This window comes from Chiloscyllium punctatum, chromosome 18 (genome assembly GCF_047496795.1).
Source record: "Chiloscyllium punctatum isolate Juve2018m chromosome 18, sChiPun1.3, whole genome shotgun sequence".
Taxonomy (NCBI): Eukaryota; Metazoa; Chordata; class Chondrichthyes; order Orectolobiformes; family Hemiscylliidae; genus Chiloscyllium; species Chiloscyllium punctatum.
The window spans coordinates 96678765-96697949 of NC_092756.1; the positions used below are offsets into that span (position 1 = coordinate 96678765).

The 19185-nt window shown below is 49.5% G+C and overlaps 1 protein-coding gene across 1 annotated transcript in view; it reads right to left on the reverse strand.

The window, feature by feature from the left end:
* The window catches only part of bcl2l12 (BCL2 like 12), a 37156-nt gene extending 19801 nt beyond the window's left edge, over nucleotides 1–17355 (reverse strand). Inside the window, exon 1 of the mRNA XM_072588865.1 lies at nucleotides 17170–17355. The gene's annotated coding sequence lies outside the window, so the exon portion shown is untranslated. The remainder of the gene's footprint in view (nucleotides 1–17169) is intronic.
* Between the last annotated feature and the right edge of the window lie 1830 nt (nucleotides 17356–19185).

Genomic DNA, 19185 nt, shown 5'->3' on the forward strand with positions numbered 1-19185 from the left:
TGGAGTTTGCACATTCTCCCTGTGTCTGTGTGGATATTCCAGTTTCCTTGCACAGTTCAAAACTGTGCAGGTTAGGCTGATTGACCATGCTAATTTGTCACCGTAGTATCCAGGGATGTGTAGACTAGGTGGATTAGCCATGGGAAGTGTAGCGTTACAGGGTTAGGGCACTAGGGTGGATCTGGGTGGGATGCTCTTTGGAGGGTCGGTGTGGACTTGATGGGTCGAATGGCTTGCTTCCACACTGTAGGGATTCTATGATTCAACTTGACCAAGAGCCAATCTGGGTCAGTGAATACAGAGGTGTGAAAGAAAAAATAATTTGCCAGAAGTGTTTTAGGTGACAACAGGTTTTGAACAAATTAAAACTGTGAGCAGCGTCTTGTGAAACGTACATCTTGATTAACTGCCAAAAACTGTTTTTCTAATACACTTATAATTTAATTATCATCTGCAAATAAACTAAACAACGAGGATGTACATATGATTTATGGGATGCATATTTAAAATAGATGTGTTGCGCCTGGAGGCCCACTGAAGATGTTACCAAGTAGGGTGACGAAACATCTGGAAATGAACCTTCCACCTCAGCGAGCAAACCTACATCCACAATAGATGTGTTTCTAGTCTCACTTCTGACCTTAAAAATACTTCATAAAAACTATATAAAAACCACTGATTTCTTTTTTAACCCCCCTTCGTAGAGTACTCTCCACTGGGGACCTCCATTGCCAGAGGCCAAACCGTCTAGCCAGGGTATGTCCGCGTGGTGGCTGAAGGTGGGGATGCGGACAGTGTGCAGCATTGGCCCATACAGGGCACACACTGGGAGGATTTCCCCAGTGATGGTGGAGATTTGGAGAGAGGGTTGGATCCACGGTGCAGGGCTGGTGCAGAGTTCTGGAACGGGCAGGGTTTCGGTTTGTTTGGAAGCTTGCCATGCACCTAAACAGACTCAATCCTGTGGGGAGTGTCGGGGCCAAGCAGCTCAGGCCGTGGATGGCTTGGGTCACGAACTGGGCGTTGGCAGACGCCCTCTTGGCCAGCGTCATCCAGCCCGCTCCTCCGCCAACCAGCGTGTGCCCGACTCTGGTCAGCCCAGCGTCCCTGGGCTGTTCCCTTCCTTCACCCAGCAGAGACTGTGTTGACGAAGGACCCTTTGCACCTGAGCAGCGGCTACCTGATGACAGCCATCGTTCCTGCAGGGAGCTCTGGCGTGAACCAATTGTGTCCCAGATGTGACCAGGCCCAAGTAAAAAAGGCAAGGCCCAAGGATTGGGCAACTCCATGAACGGGAGCCACGAGTCATGACGCACCGTATGGGAGAGACACGTCTCCAGGGCGCACCACCTTGGAGGAGGCTCAATGTAAAGGTATCTCTGCAGGGTCTGAAGGCGGAAAGCTGCTACCTGGGTGTGAAGGGACGCCAACATCCGACTGCCCTCCTCCAACTGGAGACTCCGAATCCCAGCAGCCACCCAGGATCGCCTCTTGTCCCAGAAACATCCGACGAGCTCAGTCGGTGACAAAGCTGGGGTGGGGGGGCGGGGAGGTGAGATAGGAACCAAAGTGACCGGCTGGTACCACAACATGGCGGCCACCAGCTGCTTTATGAGGAGAGAGATTGAGAAGGAGGTGCCTTAGGAAGCAATTTCCTAGTGGTGTTATCGCTGGGCCATTAATCTAGTGATTCATTTAAAATCCTGGGGACCAGGGTTCAAATCCTCCTCATTGCAATTTGAGGGAGTAGTCCCCCTGGTTTCCAACTTGTGCCAATTCGCCGGCCAGGATTCCTTGGCAGGGGAAAGATGGACTCCCAGGTAGAGGGGGTGAGTGGTACTAACCAGAAAGAAGAGCGTTCGTATGAAATCTTTTGTAAGCCAAAATGGCATAAAGTGAAGCATTAATTTACATGGGAAAAATTTCACCTTTTCTTGTAATAGTGAAGATCGTCTTGGGACTTCTTTCAGTTAGCAAAAACAGGTGCCAATGTAGGTCTTTCATGAAAGCAAAATAGTGTAAAGCGAACTTTTGAAAACTGGGGGACACTTGTACTCCACATGGAGCACCAGGGCTCCTCCGGGAGGGAGGAGCCATGGACACCCTGGATACATGCTGCGGTTAATCATTGCAGTGGACATAGTGCAGCAGACGTCCCAGTGCTCAGGCATCCTCCGCAAGACAGCTGGGTCTGTGAACACTAGGAGCACAGCGTTGGTGTACACTGAACTGATCACCTCCAACCACGGCCCAAGCAGATCCAGACCCGACAGCCCCTCATGCAAGAGGCACAGGGATTACTCCTTGCGGAGGGAATAGCCAGACTCCTCTCCCAAAGCATAGGTGCACTGTCAGGTACACATTAACCTTCACTAAGCACTCCGCAGGGGCGTACAGAAGTCAGATCTGGCTAACAAAGCGTGTATTCCGTGCCCCTATTAACCAAGCCGAGAACTTTAACAGGTTGAATTTCCCCAGGGTCGAGGAATCCAAAGCTACAGGGCTTCGGTTTAAAATGAGAGGGGAAAGATTTAAAATAGACGTAAGGGGCATCCTTTTCATGCAGAGGGTGGTGTGTGTATGGAACGAGCTGCCAAAGGAAGTGGTGGAGGCTGGTACAATTACAACATTTAAAAGGCATCTGGATGGGGATATGAATAGGAAGGGTTTGGAGGGATATGGATCAAGTGCTGGCGAATGGGACTTGATTAATTTAGGATATCTGGTTGGCATGGAGGGATTGAACCGAAGGATCTGTTTCCGTGCTGTACAGCTCTACGACTCTATAACTGGACAATTTGGACCCATGCTCCCAGTGCAGTATTGAGGGAGTCCTTTCAAATTTGACACTAAACGAGGGCTTGCATAGTCTGTCAGGTACATGTCAAAGGAGGACAGGTTATCAGACTTCCTCATTCCTGCTCAAAACCCCAATGCGCTTTACATACAATATAAAACTTCAGAGTGCTGTTACACTTGTTGTTGCACATACCATTGAAGGGAATGATCAAATAGTGCAACAAATTCCTCACTTAGCAAGCAGTAGAACGGAGTTAAGTTATAAAAGTTTAGTGAAAAGTTAAACAGTGACAAAGTTGTATTAAATTTAGATAGTTCTACACTGGGAACATGGTTCATGGGTTTGGTCTGTAGGTTAGAAAAAGGATTCGAGGGCACTGGAGCACGTGAAAAAAGGATTTATAAATAACTAAACCAGAACTGAAAAGTTATATCAAAGAAGATGGAGTAGTCAATACTGGCTCTTTTCTTGAGGAAACATTCAGCTTGTGGTTGACCTTGTAGAGTTCTTTAAAACAACAAAGGGTTTGGTAGGTTCGATGTCATAATGATTCAACTTGGAGCAGGATACAGATAGCCCAGAACTTAGGGTCAAAATAAGACAGTCGCGAAGAAATGTAAATAGAAGATTTTGGAGAAGTACCTTTACTGGTGAAATAGTGTAACTGATGATCACAGGGAATGGCTGATAGGAATAGTAGCGATACACTGAAAGAAAAGCTAGATAAACATGTGAAGGAGAAAGGAATAGAAAGATGAGTTTATTGTGTTAGATGAAGAGGGATGAGCAGAGACTCACAATGCAAAGGGGAGGTGGTGGTGTGGTGCTAATGTCATTAGATTGGTCAAGATAAAGTGATCACTGTTTTACCAGACCATAGGGGCTGCTCTTTCATTAGTGTTATGAAGGTGTGGATGTACTGCCCCTTAAAGAGAGTTAAAAGCTAGCAAAACTACCTGATAGCACTAAATACTCTGAAAAAATATATAATGTAACATTTGGTTGAAAACTCAATTAGCTGGTTGCCTGGAGACAAAAACAAATTTGAACTTGGCCAATCAGTTTAAATTATACCCTAAAATACCCATCTTCAATCAAGTTTGAATTGAGTATACTGAATCTTAAAAAGCAATGACATAATCTGATGCTCTGGGGGTATAAGACCAGGGGAAATTGAACACTTGGGAGGAGAACCGCCAAGCTACCAGCATGTAAAGACTGCCTGAAAAATAGCTCTCATAAAAGGTACCTTTATCGATCAGTAACCTGTAAAGCAGAATCCCCAAGAAGAAAAACAGACAGGAATACAGAGAGGAACTGAAATCTGCCTGGTTTTGAGATAAGATGTTTTGTTTTGTAAATCTTGTTTGGGAGTTTTATCAGACTAGTATTGTGAAAGGGGAAGGTAAAAGATAGGGTAGAGGAAGGAATTGTAAATAGTTGTTAGTTAATTATTCTGTTATACTTTAAGAAATAAAATTGTTAATTTTTTACTTCAACTAGTTCTTGGCTTATTGAATTTTCACAGATTACTGCATAGGATAAATCTTTTGTGTGTTGCTGGTTTTAACTGAGAGAGAGGTTCACCCTTTATCATAATATATCATATTATTCGGCACGGTGGCACAGTGGTTAGCACTGCTGCCTCATAGCGCCAGAGACCCTGGTTCAATACCCGCCTCAGGCGACTGACTGTGTGGAGTTTGCATGTTCTCCCAGTGTCTGCGTGGGTTTCTTCCGGGTGCTCTGGTTTCCTCCCACAGTCCAAAGATGTGCAGGTCAGGTAAATTGGCCATGCTAAATTGCCCGTAGTGTTAGGTAAGGGGTAGATGTTGGGGTATGGGTGGGTTGCGCTTTGGCGGGGTGGTGTGGACTTGTTGGGCCGAAGGGCCTGTTTCCACACTGTAAGTAATCTAATCTAATCTAATAACATATCATTTGTTTTGGTGTCCAGGCAACCAGCTAATCGAGTTGTTCGATCAAATGTTACATTTTATTTTTCAGAACACTTGGTGCTGACAGGTAGTTTTTGTTAGCTTTTAACTCTCAAAGGTACAGTACACCCATATTTTCATAACATTAGAGAAAGACACAATTGGTGGTGGTTTAACCATCCCTCAGGTGAGGAGAGAGATTAAGAAGGAGAGTCCTTGAGAAGCAATGGCCTAATAGTGTTACTGCTGAGCCATTAATCTGGTGATTTTTTTTAAGTTCCTGGGGACCAGGTTCGAATTCTGCTCATTGCAATTTGAGAAGGAGTAGGGATACTTGAAGGAAAGCTAGATAAACATGTGAAGGAGAAAGGAATAGGGAGAGGAGTTTATTGTGTTAGATGAAGGGGGATGATCAGAGATTTTCAGTGCAAAGGGGAGGTGGTGGTGTGGTGCTAATGTCATTGGATAGGTCAAGATAAAGTGACCACTGTTTTACCAGACCACAGGGGCTGCTCTTTCATTAGTGTTTATGAAGGTGTGGATGTATTGTACCTTTTAAGAGAGTTGAAAGCTAGCAAAGACAACCTGACACTAAGTGCTCTGGAAAAAAAAACATTTGGTTGAACAACTCGATTAATTGGTTGCCTGGATACAAAAACAAATTTTAATTCGGCCAATCGGTTTCAATTATACCCCAAAATACCCACCTCCAATCAAGTTTGAATTGAGTATATTGACAATCTTAAAAGCCAATGACACAGTCTGACGTTTGGAGGCATAGGATCAGGGAGAATTAAACAGTTGAGAGGAGAACTGCCAAGCTACCAGCATGTAAAGACTGCGCGGAAAATAGCTCTCTTCATGGTAACCTCAGTCATAGAACAGTACAGCACAGGATGTTGTGCCGAACTGGATGCCAAATTAAACTAATCCCTTCTGCCTGCCCTTGATCCATATCCCTCCATTCCTTGCATATTCATGTGCTTATCCAAAAGGTACTTTAATGCCCCTATTTGTATCTGCCTCCACCACCATCCAGGCAGGGTGTTTCAAACTGCAACCACACTACCCCTCACATCTCCTTTGAACTTACCCCCTCTCACCTTAAAACGCATGCCCCACAGTAGAGTGGAACTTGAGCCCATGCTGGTGGTGTCACACTGCATTGCAAAACAGCTATCCAGCCAACTGAGCAACTGGTCTCTACTGGACTAGTAATCTAGAACCCCAGGCTCCTTCTCTGGAGTCATGAGGTTTTTCCTTTGTTTACTTATTCATGGGATGTAATCGTACACGACTGGGCCGACATTTATCATCCAGCTCTAACTGCCTTCAAACGGAGTGGAATGCTTGGTGATTTCAGAGGGCATTTAAGAATCAACCACATCGCTGTGTGGGGTGGAGTCACGTGTAGGCCAGATGGGGGGGGGGGGGAAAGGACAGCAGATCTCCCCCCCTCCAACTGGCATTGGTTTTCACAATTGTGAATGGTTACATGGTCATCATCGAACAACTTCAAATCCAACCATGGGGATGTATAGCAGTGATGTGCTGAAGAGAGGAAACAGGAAGCAGAAAGCAATAGAGGAATACAATGAGATGAAGTTGGAGGTGGGGCAAAGGTCACATGAAGCACAAACAGCAGAAACTGAGCCAAATGGCCTGAACCTCTGTTGTAAGTTCCATGTAATTCCAGATGATGCTTTCCCAGTGTTGATTCAAGGAGGAATTTTGGCTGGGATCTTGCTATTCTTCAAATAACACCATTCAATTATCTGCATTCTTGCAACACTAAATCAACATTGATAATAGGTGCTTCAGAAATGCACTGGATTTGAATGGATCCCCGTGTACTCTAGCACTTGGTTAGAAGATGGGTTTCAAAGCATGTCTGAGGAGGAGGAGGAGGAGGAGGAGGAGGAGGAGGAGGAGGTGGTACTGGATCAGATAGACAGGGTGACCGCTCAATGACCATGCAGCACTCCCTCAGCCAGCCAAAGTGAGCAACCCTCGTTGTGCAGTAGGGTTTGAATACACAACCTTGTATCTCAGAGCAACAGGATGAGCTGCACAATGGTTCTGGGTCTTTTTCAGGTAGGTCACCATTTCAGAGCCTGAGGGAAGGAGAATTCCGTTCGCCCTCAGAGGGGGCCAGGAATCTTTACAACTTGTTTGATCCAAAGGCAGTGGAAGCAGAATCCCTGAATGTTTTCGTGTGAGGGGTTGGGAGATTCTGGATAAGGAAAGTGTTGAGGGTAGGTTGGAGTCAGAGTCATAGAGGTCTACAGCACTGAAAAAGGCCCTTTGGCCCATCGTGCCTGCACCAGTCAAAAACAAGAACTCAACTATATAACGCAAAAAGGAACTGGAATCGGCCATTCGGCCCTTAGAGTCTGCTCCACCATTCATGGCTGATCATCCAACTCAGTGCCCGGTTTCTGACTTTCGTCCTTTATTCTTTAATGCCTTTGGATCTAAGGACCATTACAATTAATTCCTATCCCATTTTGCAGTCTTTGGCCAGTTAGCCTTGTGTGCCTCAGTATATCTCAACACTTCTTCAATGTTATGAGAGTTTATGTCTCTACCACCCTGGAGGCAGTGAGTTCCAGATGCCTATTACCCTCGGGGGTGAGAAAATATTTCCTCTAAACCTCCTGTCCCTCAACTGAAATCGATCAGCCATGACAGTATTAAAGGGCTGAGCAGTCTCTGTATGTGTTACAAAACCTGTGAGTGTAGTGTTCAATCCCTAGCTCTCGATTGGCGGTGACAGAAACTTAAAGACAAGGACAGTTACAATGTTAACTAACAGCTGGCCTCGGGTAAAACAGCACAGAGTGTGAAGAGTTAATCCCTGTGACTTGTCCAGTGCAGATGTGGCCTCGCTGTGGGTTTGCCGGGAAGGAGCAGACCAGAACCACAGACAGGAAGCCAGAGAACATGGGCGGCTGCAACATGAAGAGCGAGTGTCTGCAAGGGAGGCTGGAATTCGGCAGGCGGGGAGAGAAATGTCAGGGAGCACGTGGGAATGGAAAGGAATGAGGCAGCAGAACAGCCCAGGAGAGGGGAACCGTAAAACCACACTGACAGGTCTGCACAGGAACAGCTGCATTATATTTTTGTCCAAACCAAAAATAAACAAACTGGAAAAAACAAAACCATCGCCTGCAAGGGCGTTATAATTGGGAGAATCTCTCTCTCTCTAGAATTCACATCTGAGCAGGGCTGTGGAGAATTACTCGACTGAACTCTCTTTAAAAGGTGCCCTGCTACAAATCCCTCCACTTCCTCAGGAGTCTAGTGAAATTCGGGATGTCCACAATGACTCTTACCGATTTTTATAGGTGCACAATAGAAAGCAGCCTATCCGGATGAATCACAGCTTTGGGACAGCAACTGCTCTGCCCAAGACCATGAGAAATTACAGAGTTGTGAACACAGCCCGGTCCATCACATAAACCAATCTTCCATCCATTGACTCAGTCTATACCTCCCACAGCCTCAGGGAAAAAAGCCAACAAAGACCCCTTCCACCCCAGATATACTTTCTTCCACCAGGCAGGATACAGAAATTTGAAAGCAAGGACCAACAGATTTAAGAACTGCTTCCTCCCCACTGTTAACAGACGTATGAACAGACCTCACGTATATTCAAGCTGATCTCTCTCTGCACCCTCTCTGTAGCTGCAACACTATATTCTGCATTCTGTTGTATTACTCTGATGTCCTTATGTTTCTGGATTAGTGGTGCTGGAAGAGCACAGCAGTTCAGGCAGCATCCAAGTAGCTTCGAAATAGACGTTTCGGGCAAAAGCCCTTCATCAGGAACAAAGGCAGTGAGCCTGAAGCATGGAGAGATAAGCTAGAGGAGGGTGGGGGTGGGGAGAAAGTAGCATAGAGTACAATGGGTGAGTGGGGGGGGGGATGAAGGTGATAGGTCAAGGAGGAGAGGGTGGAGTGGATAGGTGGAAAAGGAGATAGGCAGGTAGGACAAGTCCAGACAAGTCAAGGGGACAGTTACTGAGCTGGAAGTTTAGAACTAGGGTGAGGTGTGGGAAGGGGAAATGAGGAAACTGTTGAAGTCCACATTGATGCCCTGGGGTTGAAGTGTTCCGAGGCGGAAGATGAGGCGTTCTTCCTCCAGGCGTCTGGTGGTGAGGGAGCGGCGGTGAAGGAGGCCCAGGACCTCCATGTCCTTATGTTTGTCCGGTTAGAATGCAAAACAATACTTTTCACTGTATCTCAGCACATGTGACAATCATAAATCACATCAAACCAATTCCACATCAGACTGGATTCAAAATGGTGCCAGATCCCTAAACTCCCATGGAACTGCTAGAACTGGCATCTTTCCTGGCGATTGAAGAATGTCACATCAGCCAGGGCAAACAAAACATCTCTAAACCCTTTGTTTCCATGTATGTGCTGATCAGTAGGGAATGAAGGAGACTGAGGTGATTTCATTCAAAATTACAAAATTCTGACAGGGCACAACAGGATAGCACAACATGGGAGAGGTTTCTACACCCCCTCCAGGGGGAAGCAAGGTCCAGAACAAGGAGGGGGTGACACAGTCTCAGAATCAGGGCAGGTCAACTTGGACTGAGATAAGGAGGAATGTCTTCCTTCAGAAGGTAGTGGAAGTTTAAAGACACCATCCATGTTTTCAGGAGATGTGGTAATGTCACTTGGACCAGCAATCAGGAACATGAACAAGATTGTCACAGCACTTATTCTGGTGGTTGTCTTAGAAGGGGTCAGGTCTGCTCCAGTACAATGAGAAGCTGCTGCTGTCTTAAAGGTGCTTATTAAGCCTCACTTTTTGTACGCAGTTATCTTAATCGTAGTATCCTTAGAGCGTGGAAGCAGGCCATTCAACCCATTGAGTCCACACTGACCCTCTGAACAGCATCCAATCCTGCCCCACTCTATCCCTGCATTTCCCATGACAAACTCACCTAGCCTGCACATTCCTGAACACTATGGGAAATTTGGCATGGTCAATTCACCTGACCTGCACATTTTTGGATTGTGGGAGGGAACCGGAGCACCCGGAGGAAACCCACGCAGACACGGGGAGAATGTGCAAACTCCACACAGACAGTCGCCTGAATGGAATTGAACCCAAGTCAGTTAGCAGTGCTAACCACTGAGCCACGATGCTGACTCAGGATATTCCAGGTAATAAAAATAAAGCAAATGCCTTGGACCCAGCAGGTGAAGCAGCATGAGTGTGAGAGAGAGAGAGAGAGAGAGAGCGTGCACAAGCAAAATAGAGAGAAAGAGGGAAAGAGGGAGAGACTCTCAGGCTGATGACCTATCAGCAGATGTAGTAACAGTGAGACAACAGGTTCAGGCCAGTAATGAAGGGAGGGGTATGACCGTGATAAGATGGAGGACAGGATTGGTTAAATAACTAAAGGGATGACAGTGCAGGGACAAATGGAGCAGTTAAAGAAACAAGAGAAACATAAGGTTCAACATTTTGGAGTTCCAGCCAGGAAGCAAACCTGAAAATCCATCTTCCTCCCCGCCCTTTGATTTACAGATTTCCAGTATTTTCTTTCTAATTTCTTGCTTTAAAAAGTTGCCAATTGAGTTCATCCAAAAATGATTTGCTTATCTAAATGAGGGGCATTTGCGCAATTCGTCTGATAAATGACATCCAACCCAACAGGTCTAGGCAATTAAATCCTTAGCTGTGCTGACATTGCATGTGAGGATACGTCATTTTAAAAAGAATGTTGATAAATCTGTCTGTATCTTGTTTCAGTCATACGTGTGGCCTCGTGATCACTGGCAGGTAGCAGTATGCTATGTGGAAGCAAACTGAATTCACTATTTAGTGGGGAAATGATGGGTTTGCAATAATCCCACTGAATTAATAATTCAAATTCCCAGGTTAATGTTCTGTGGGTTCAAATGCTACCTTGACATTTAGTGAAATGTTATATTTCACATGTTGAGGTTGCACAGGACACTGGTGACTCCACGTCGCTTATAGAGTACTGTGTCCAGTTCTGGTCACCCTATTATAGGAAGGATATTATTAAGCTGGACAGGGTTCAGAAGAGATTTACCAGGATGTTGCTGGGTATGGAGGACTTGCGTTATAAGGATAGACTGGGATGTTTTTCACCAGAGCGTAGGAGGTTGAGGGGTGACCTTATCGAGGTTTACAAAATAATGAGGGGCATACGCAAGGATAGCGACAGGTGTTTTCTCCCAAGGGTGTGCGATTTCAAATCTCGGGGGCATTTTTTAAAATGAGAGGAGAAAGATTAAAAAAAAAACGAGGGGCAATTTTTCTTTTTAAACAGAGTAGTTCATATGTGCAATGAACTTCCAGAGGGAGTGGTGGATGTGGCTACAGTTACAATATTTAAGACATTTTGATAAGTACAGGAATAAGAAATGTTTGGAGGGATATGGGCCAAGCGCATGCAGGTGAGCCTAGTTTAGTTCAGGATTATGGTTGGTGTGGACTGGTTGGACCAAAGGGTCCGTTTCTGTGCTGTATGACTCTGTGACTCTAGAACAAATCTAGAATATGAAGTTAATCTCAGTAATGGGATCCATGATAATGATGAAAATTGAAAGAACTGTGAATGTTGGAAATCAAAAACAGAAATTGCTAGAAGAGCTCAGCTGGTCTGGCAGCATCTGTGGAGAGAAATCAAGAGTTAACGTTGTGGGTCCAGAAATGTTAACTCTTGATTTCTCTCCCCAGGTGTTGCCAGACCTGCTGTGCTTTTCCAGCAATTTCTCTTTTTGCTCATGGTAACTATCGCTAATACCAAGTAGAAATCTGCCTTCCTTACCCATTCTGGCCTACCTGTGACTCCAGACCCACAGCAACGTGACTGATTCTCAACTAGCCCTTGGAACGGCCCTAGTGAACCACTCAGTTCAAGAACAATCCAGGACGGACAACTATTGCTGGCTCTGTCAGTCACACCCACATCCCAGGAAAGAACAAATAAAAAACACCAGCCACACCAGAAATAACGGAGCATTTTCAGCACTTTACCCACTGCACGGTTTCAAGGCTGCAACAAAAAGGGCAACAGGCTAGTGTTGTAACATCAGAACTGGGAGGAGGAGTAGGCCATTTGGTCCATCAAGCCTGCTCTGCCTCTCTAAGATCACAACTGGTCTTTTTAGCTCCACTCACCATAGCCCTCAATTCCTTTACTGTTCAAAAAACCATCTTTGCCTTAACAACATTCCACGAGCCAGCCTCAACTGCTTCACTGGGCAATGAATTCCACAGATTCACAACCCTTTGGGTGAAGAATTTTCTCCTTAACTCAGTCCTGAACCTGCTCCCCTTCATTTTGAGGCCACGCCCCCAGTTCTAGTTTCACCCACAAATAGAAACAATCTTCCTGCTTCTATCTAATCTAATCCCCTCATGTTTTTATATGGTTCTATAAGATCCCCCTCCTCTTTCTTCTAACTTCCAATGAATAGAGTCCCGGGCTACTCAATCTCTCCTCAGAGGCCACAATAACCTCAGCTGCCAAAACTTGACAGAGAGCGAGACAGAGAGAGAGAGAGAGAGAGAGAGAGAGAAAAAGAGAGAGCGAGAGAAAAAAAAAAGAGAGAGAGAATTGGGGAAGGGGTTTGTCACTGGAATAAAGTCATTGCAACTTTGGAGGTCATTCAGCACATCACATCCAAGCCCCCACACTACAGAGAAATCAAGTCAGTGCTTAATGCTGCTCTTCAGGTTCCTTTTGAAATTTTGAATGGTTTCCATTTCCACTACCCTCAGGCAGAGGGTTCAACGTCACTAACACTCACGGAGTACAAAAATGTTTCTCTTCACGTTCCACCACTGGCCTCCTCTTGCCCAAACTCTTAAAGCTGTGTAAGAGTTCTTTGTAAAGGTCAGCTTATCGGAGCAGCGTCTCTCTGTCCATTGGACCCAATCCTCTCAATCTTGTGTACTCCAAGGAAAACGTCACACCCTCAGCTCTGCGATCATTTTGGTTAATCTCAGCTGCACTCTCTCAGGAAGCCTCAGACCTCTCCTTATGTGTGGTCACTGGAGCAGAACACAATACTGTAGCTGTGGCCTAACCAGAGCTTTATAAAGGTTCAGTATAATCTCTCTGACCAATCCAACTATGAAGACTAAGATGCCTGAAGCATTCCTAAACATTGTTTCAGTATGTCCTGTCACCTTCAAAGATTTATCCCTCGCATACTTTAAGACTCTATGACCTCGCTCTATTCCTCCTGTTGAAATGCAATCCACATCTCCGCGGTTACCACTGACCAGAAACTGAACGAGACCTGCCATTTACAGACTGTGACAACAAAAGCAGCTCAGAGGTTAGGAATCCTCACCTCCTGACTCCCAAAACCTGTCCACAATCTACATGGCACAAGTCAGGAGTGTGATGGAATACTCCCCACTTGCCTGGATGGGGGCAGCTCCCACAAAACTCAGGAAGGTCACCATCCAGGACACTTGATTGGCACCACATCCAGAAACATCCACTCCCTCCACCACCAACGCTCAGTAGCAGCAGCGTGTACCATCTACAAGATGCACTGCAGAAATTCAACGATCCTTGAAGAACACCTTCCAAACCCAGGACCACTTTCACCTAGAAGGACAAGGGCAGCAAACGCATGGGAACACCACCCCCCTGCAAGTTCCCCTCCAAGCCCCTCACCATCCTGACTGGGAAATATATCACCATTCCTTTAGTGTCACTGGGTCAAAATCCTGGAATTTCCTCCCTAAGGGCATTGTGGGTCAACTCACAGTAGATGGACTGCAGCGGTTCAAGAAGGCAGCTCATCCCCACCTTCTCGAGGGGCAACTAGGGACAGGGCAATAAATGCTGGGCCCAGCCAGGGATGTCCCCAAAGAGAAGAATTCTCTGCATTAAGTTCCAACCACTGCTTTGCTGCCTGCTCTCCAGTTTCTGTTGCAATTAACTCGTTACATCCTTACAGTTTGCAATTACTCAGATTTTTGCGTCATTGGTACATGGCGGAATTTTACTGATTAAACATCCAAGTTATTTATACAAAATGAAAGAAACTGTGGTTATTGCAATCATCCTGCGAGATCAGCCCCATTTCCCACACTCCCAGTCACTGTCGATAACACACTGCTGTGCCCTCAAGGCAATGTTTTTAAATCCAGAGTGACACTGAGTTTCGGGCAAGATGTGGTGAGAGACAGAAAGGGGCGAACAGGGAGAGAGATAGATAGGAGTTGGCGGGGATGGGGACAAAATGGTGGGGGGGGGGGGGTGAAGAATAGGGGGGAGAGGGAATGGGGGAGGAGAAACAGGGAGAGAGAGGGGGGTGATGAGGGGGAATAGGGAGGGAGGAGGGGAATAGGGAGGGAGGAGGGGAACAGGGAGAAATAGGGATGGAAGGAGGGAGGGGGGGTAGGAACAGGGAGAGGGGAATGGGGGGGCAACAGGGAGAGAGGGAGAGAGACAGAGAGAGAGAGAGGGAAAGAGAGAGAGAGAGAGAGAGAGAGAGAGAGGACAGGGAAATGGGGAGAGAGAGAGAGAGAGAGAGAGATGGGGAAACGGAGAGGGAGAGAGAGAGATGGGGAAAACGGGGGGAAAACAGGGAGAGGGGGAGGAGAGCGGGGGTGAATGGGTGGGGAAGAACAGGGAGAGAGAGGGGGGGGGGAACAGGGAGAGAGGGGGGGGTGAATGGGGGCGGGGGAGGAAAAGGGAGGGGGGGGAGGCAACAGGGAGAGAGGGGAGGCAACAGGGAGAAAGAGGAGGTGGAAACGGGGAAAACAGGGAGAGGGGGGAAAACAGGGAGAGGGGGGGAAAACAGGGAAAACAGGGAGAGGGGGGGAAAACGGGGAAAACAGGGAGAGAGCGGGGGGGGGAGCGGGGGGGGGAGCGGGGGGGGGGAGCGGGGGGGGGAGCGGGGGGGGGGGAGCGGGGGGGGGGGAGCGGGGGGGGGAGCGGGGGGGGGGAGCGGGGGGGGGGAGCGGGGGGGGGAGCGGGGGGGGGAGCGGGGGGGGGAGCGGGGGGGGGGAGCGGGGGGGGGAGCGGGGGGGGGGAGCGGGGGGGGAGCGGGGGGGGGGAGCGGGGGGGGGGGGAGCGGGGGGGGGGGAGCGGGGGGGGGAGCGGGGGGGGGGAGCGGGGGGGGGAGCGGGGGGGGGAGCGGGGGGGGGAGCGGGGGGGGGAGCGGGGGGGGGGGGAGCGGGGGGGGGGGAGGGGGGGGGGAGCGGGGGGGGGGAGCGGGGGGGGGGAGCGGGGGGGGGGGCACAGGGAGAGAGAGGGGGCAAATGGGGGGGGAAAGGACAGGGAGAGAGATGGGGAGGAACGGGGAGAGAGAGGGGGGTGAATGGGGGGGGGAGAGAACAGGGAGAGAGAGGGGAGGGAACGGGGGAGAGAGAGGGGGGAAACAGGGAGGGGGGCGGGAACAGGGAGAGAGAGAGAGGGGGGGGAACGGGGAGAGAGAGAGAGGGGTAACGGGGAGAGAGAGAGAGAGAGAACGGGGGGAGAGAGAGAGAGAGAGAAGAAAAACAGGGGGAGAGAGAGGGGAGAAACGGTGGGGGGGGGAAGAGAGAGGGAGGGAGAGAGAGAGAGATGGGGGGGAGAACGGGGAGAGAGATGGGGGGGGGAGAACGGGGAGAGAGATGGGGGGGGAGAACGGGGAGAGAGATGGGGGGGGGGAGAACGGGGAGAGAGATGGGGGGGGGAGAACGGGGAGAGAGATGGGGGGGGAGAACGGGGAGAGAGATGGGGGGGGAGAACGGGGAGAGAGATGGGGGGGGAGAACGGGGGAGAGAGATGGGGGGGGGGAGAACGGGGAGAGAGGGGGGGGGGGAGAACGGGGGAGAGAGAGGGGGGGGGAGAACGGGGGAGAGAGAGGGGGGGGGGAGAACGGGGAGAGAGAGGGGGGGGGAGAACGGGGAGAGAGAGGGGGGGGAGAGAGGAGGGGGGGGGAGAACGGGGGGGGAGAACGGGGAGAGAGAGGGGGGGGAGAACGGGGAGAGAGAGGGGGGGGAGAACGGGGGAGAGAGGGGAGGGGAGAGAGGGGGGGAGAACGGGGAGAGAGAGGGGGGGGAGAACGGGGAGGAGAGAGGGGGGGGGAGAACGGGGAGGAGAGAGGGGGGGGGAGAACGGGGAGAGAGAGGGGGGGGAGAACGGGGAGAGAGAGGGGGGGGGAGAACGGGGGAGAGAGAGGGGGGGAGAACGGGGAGAGAGAGGGGGGGAGAACGGGGAGAGAGAGGGGGGGAGAACGGGGAGAGAGAGGGGGGGGGAGAACGGGGAGAGAGAGGGGGGGGGAGAACGGGGAGAGAGAGGGGGGGGGAGAACGGGGAGAGAGAGGGGGGGGGAGAACGGGGAGAGAGAGAGGGGGGGGGAACGGGGAGAGAGAGAGGGGGGGGGAACGGGGAGAGAGAGAGGGGGGGGGGAACGGGGAGAGAGAGAGGGGGGGGGGAACGGGGAGAGAGGGGGGGGGGGGAACGGGGAGAGAGGGGGGGGGGAACGGGGGAGAGGGGGGGGGGGGGGAACGGGGAGAGAGAGGGGGGAACGGGGGAGAGAGAGGGGGGGGGAACGGGGAGAGAGAGGGGGGGGAACGGGGAGAGAGAGGGGGGGGGAACGGGGAGAGAGAGGGGGGGGAACGGGGAGAGAGAGGGGGGGAACGGGGAGAGAGAGGGGGGGAACGGGGAGAGGGGGGGAAACGGGGAGAGAGAGAGAGAGGGGGAGAACGGGGAGAGAGAGAGGGGGGGAACGGGGAGAGAGAGAGGGGGGGGGGAACGGGGAGAGAGAGAGGGGGGGAGAACGGGGAGAGAGAGAGGGGGGGAGAACGGGGGAGAGAGAGAGGGGGGAGAACGGGGAGAGAGAGAGAGGGGGGGAGAACGGGAGAGAGAGAGGGGAGAACGGGGAGAGAGAGAGGGGGGGGGAGAGAACGGGGAGAGAGAGAGGGGGGGAGAACGGGGAGAGAGGGGGGGGGGAACGGGGAGAGAGGCGAGGGGAGAACGGGGAGAGAGCTGGGGGGGAACGGGGAGAGAGCTGGGGGGGAACGGGGAGAGGGGGGGGGGGGTCGGGAACAGGGAGGGGGGGGGGGTCGGGAACAGGGAGGGGGGGGGGGTCGGGAACAGGGAGGGAGGGGGGGGGTCGGGAACAGGGAGGGGAGGGGGGGGTCGGGAACAGGGAGAGAGAGAGAGAAAGAATTGGCATTGGCAGCGAGAGAAAATTGGGGAGAGAAAAACAAAAAAAAGACAGAAAAATGGGAGAGACAAAAGGGGGACAGGAAGAGATAAGAGTAAAAAAGGACCCGACAGGAAAGCGCGGAGGCCGAGATTGCCCTGGTTCCTGAGGGAGAGAAGCTGAGCTCACTCAGATTGCGGGTTATTTTTTTTCCCCCTTTTACAAACACAAAAAGGAATAACCTCCAGGGAACACACCCAGGGAGCAGGACACTCACCAGGGAACACACTGCTCCAAACGTCTGAGAACTGTTTTCTTGTCTTCGGAAATAGTTGACAAAGTTTCCCTGAGTTGCTGGAGAGGTCAGGAAAGAGAAGTTTCAAACTTCTGAAACTCTCAGCAAGTTCTTACAATGAAACTGACAGAGAGTGAGGGGAAAAGCAGCCGGCCGGCTTCCGGGTTCTGCTCTTAAAGGGATCTGGAATTGTTTAATGTCAACAGACAATAAACAAATCACATACCCAGGGGCGACAGTACCAAAGTACTTATGCTTCTGGTTGGAGACTGAAGTCCAAATCCCATTGTGGAATTAATAAATACTGTGGATATTGAAGATCTGAAACAAAATCTGAAATTGCTGGAGAAACTCAGCACCTACCGAGAGAAACCAAAGTGAACGTTTCCAGTCCAGTGACGCTTCTCCAATCATCGTGGAGTTAAAATTGTTCCTTGGAGTATAGGAACAGGAGTAGGCCATTCAGCCCCTCGAGCCTATTCCATTCAATGAGATCCTGGCTGATCTGTGACCCCTCTCCCATTACCTGCCTGAACATGTTTGCTGATTAAAAAAAGAAATCAATCTCTGCTGTAAAATTAACAACTGATCCAAACCATCCACTGTTGTTTGTGGGAGAGAGTTCCAAACCTCTCCCATTTTTTGTGTGTCAGAATGCTTTCTAACATCTCTCCTGAGCAGTCTGGCCCTAATTCTCAGACTATACCCCAGAATCTCCAACTCATGGAAATTGTTTATCTTCATCTATCCCGTCTTTTCCTGTTAATGTTAATGTTAGGGTTTGATCAAGTCACCCCTTAACTTTCTAAATTTCCAGAAGAATCAAGCCTAATTTGCAAAATCTCTCCACACAACCTACCCCCTGAAGTCCATGGGTCATTCTTGTAAACTTTCTTTGGATACACCCTCCAATCTATCCTCCTTGAGCTGGCCAGGTCTGCTCTCAGTGCTCCAGGTGGGGTTGAACCAGCGTTCTGTAGAACGGCAGCATCACCTCTGCATCCTTGTATTCAAGTCCCTGCGAAATAAAGGCCAACATTCCATTAGCATTCTGCATCTGGTCCTGGTGTTTGAAAGATCAATGCACCTGAACATTCAACTCTCTTTCAATATCCACTGTATTTAACTTCATACCTCCTCCAGCCACTATGCCCCCTCCCTACCTCTGTAACCTCCTGCAGTCACTATGCCCCTCCCTATCTTTGTAACTTCTTCCAGCCCCCTACACCCCTTCATTCCTCCATCCTGCATTCCTCTATCGCCTAAAAGACTCTTTAACACTGTAACCTCCTCCATCCCTTATAACCCTCTATATTCTGTACCTTCTTCAGTGCCGAAACCCTCTTAATCTCTCTAAGCTCCTCCACCCCCTGTAACCCTCCATAACTCTGTAACCTCCTCATCCCCTATAACTCTCTATATTTCTGCAACCTCTTCCAGCCCCTATACCCCAGATATCTCTGTAAGTTCCTTCTGTCCCTCCAACTCTTGAGATCTTTGCACTTCACTAACTCTGGCCTCTTCTACATCTCAGGCATATCATTTCCCCATTAGTAGTGGTGCCTTCAGCAACTTAGGAAGGTTATAGTGTGATAGTAATGTGAGACTGGATTGGGGAAATCCAGAGGCACAAACTGATTTATTTTTATATTTCAAAAATATACTTTATTCATAAAAAATTGTCAGAAGTGCAGTTTTGTTCTGTATAGATGCAAACACACAAACATTGGAACTTGACTCTATCCGAATAAACTAAAGACATCTCTTACTTGACCAAGATTATGTTTACATGTACTTGAGGCACCAGGAGGGTCTGATAAGTCAACTGACCCCAATTCTCCCCAGTTAGAAGGATGAGGGGGGATTTAATTGAAACTTACAGAATACTGAACAGAGTGGATGTTCATCATAGATCATAATCGAATCCCTACAGTGTGGAAACAGGCCATTTGGCCCAACAAGTCCACACAACCCTCCGAAGAGTAACACACCCACCCC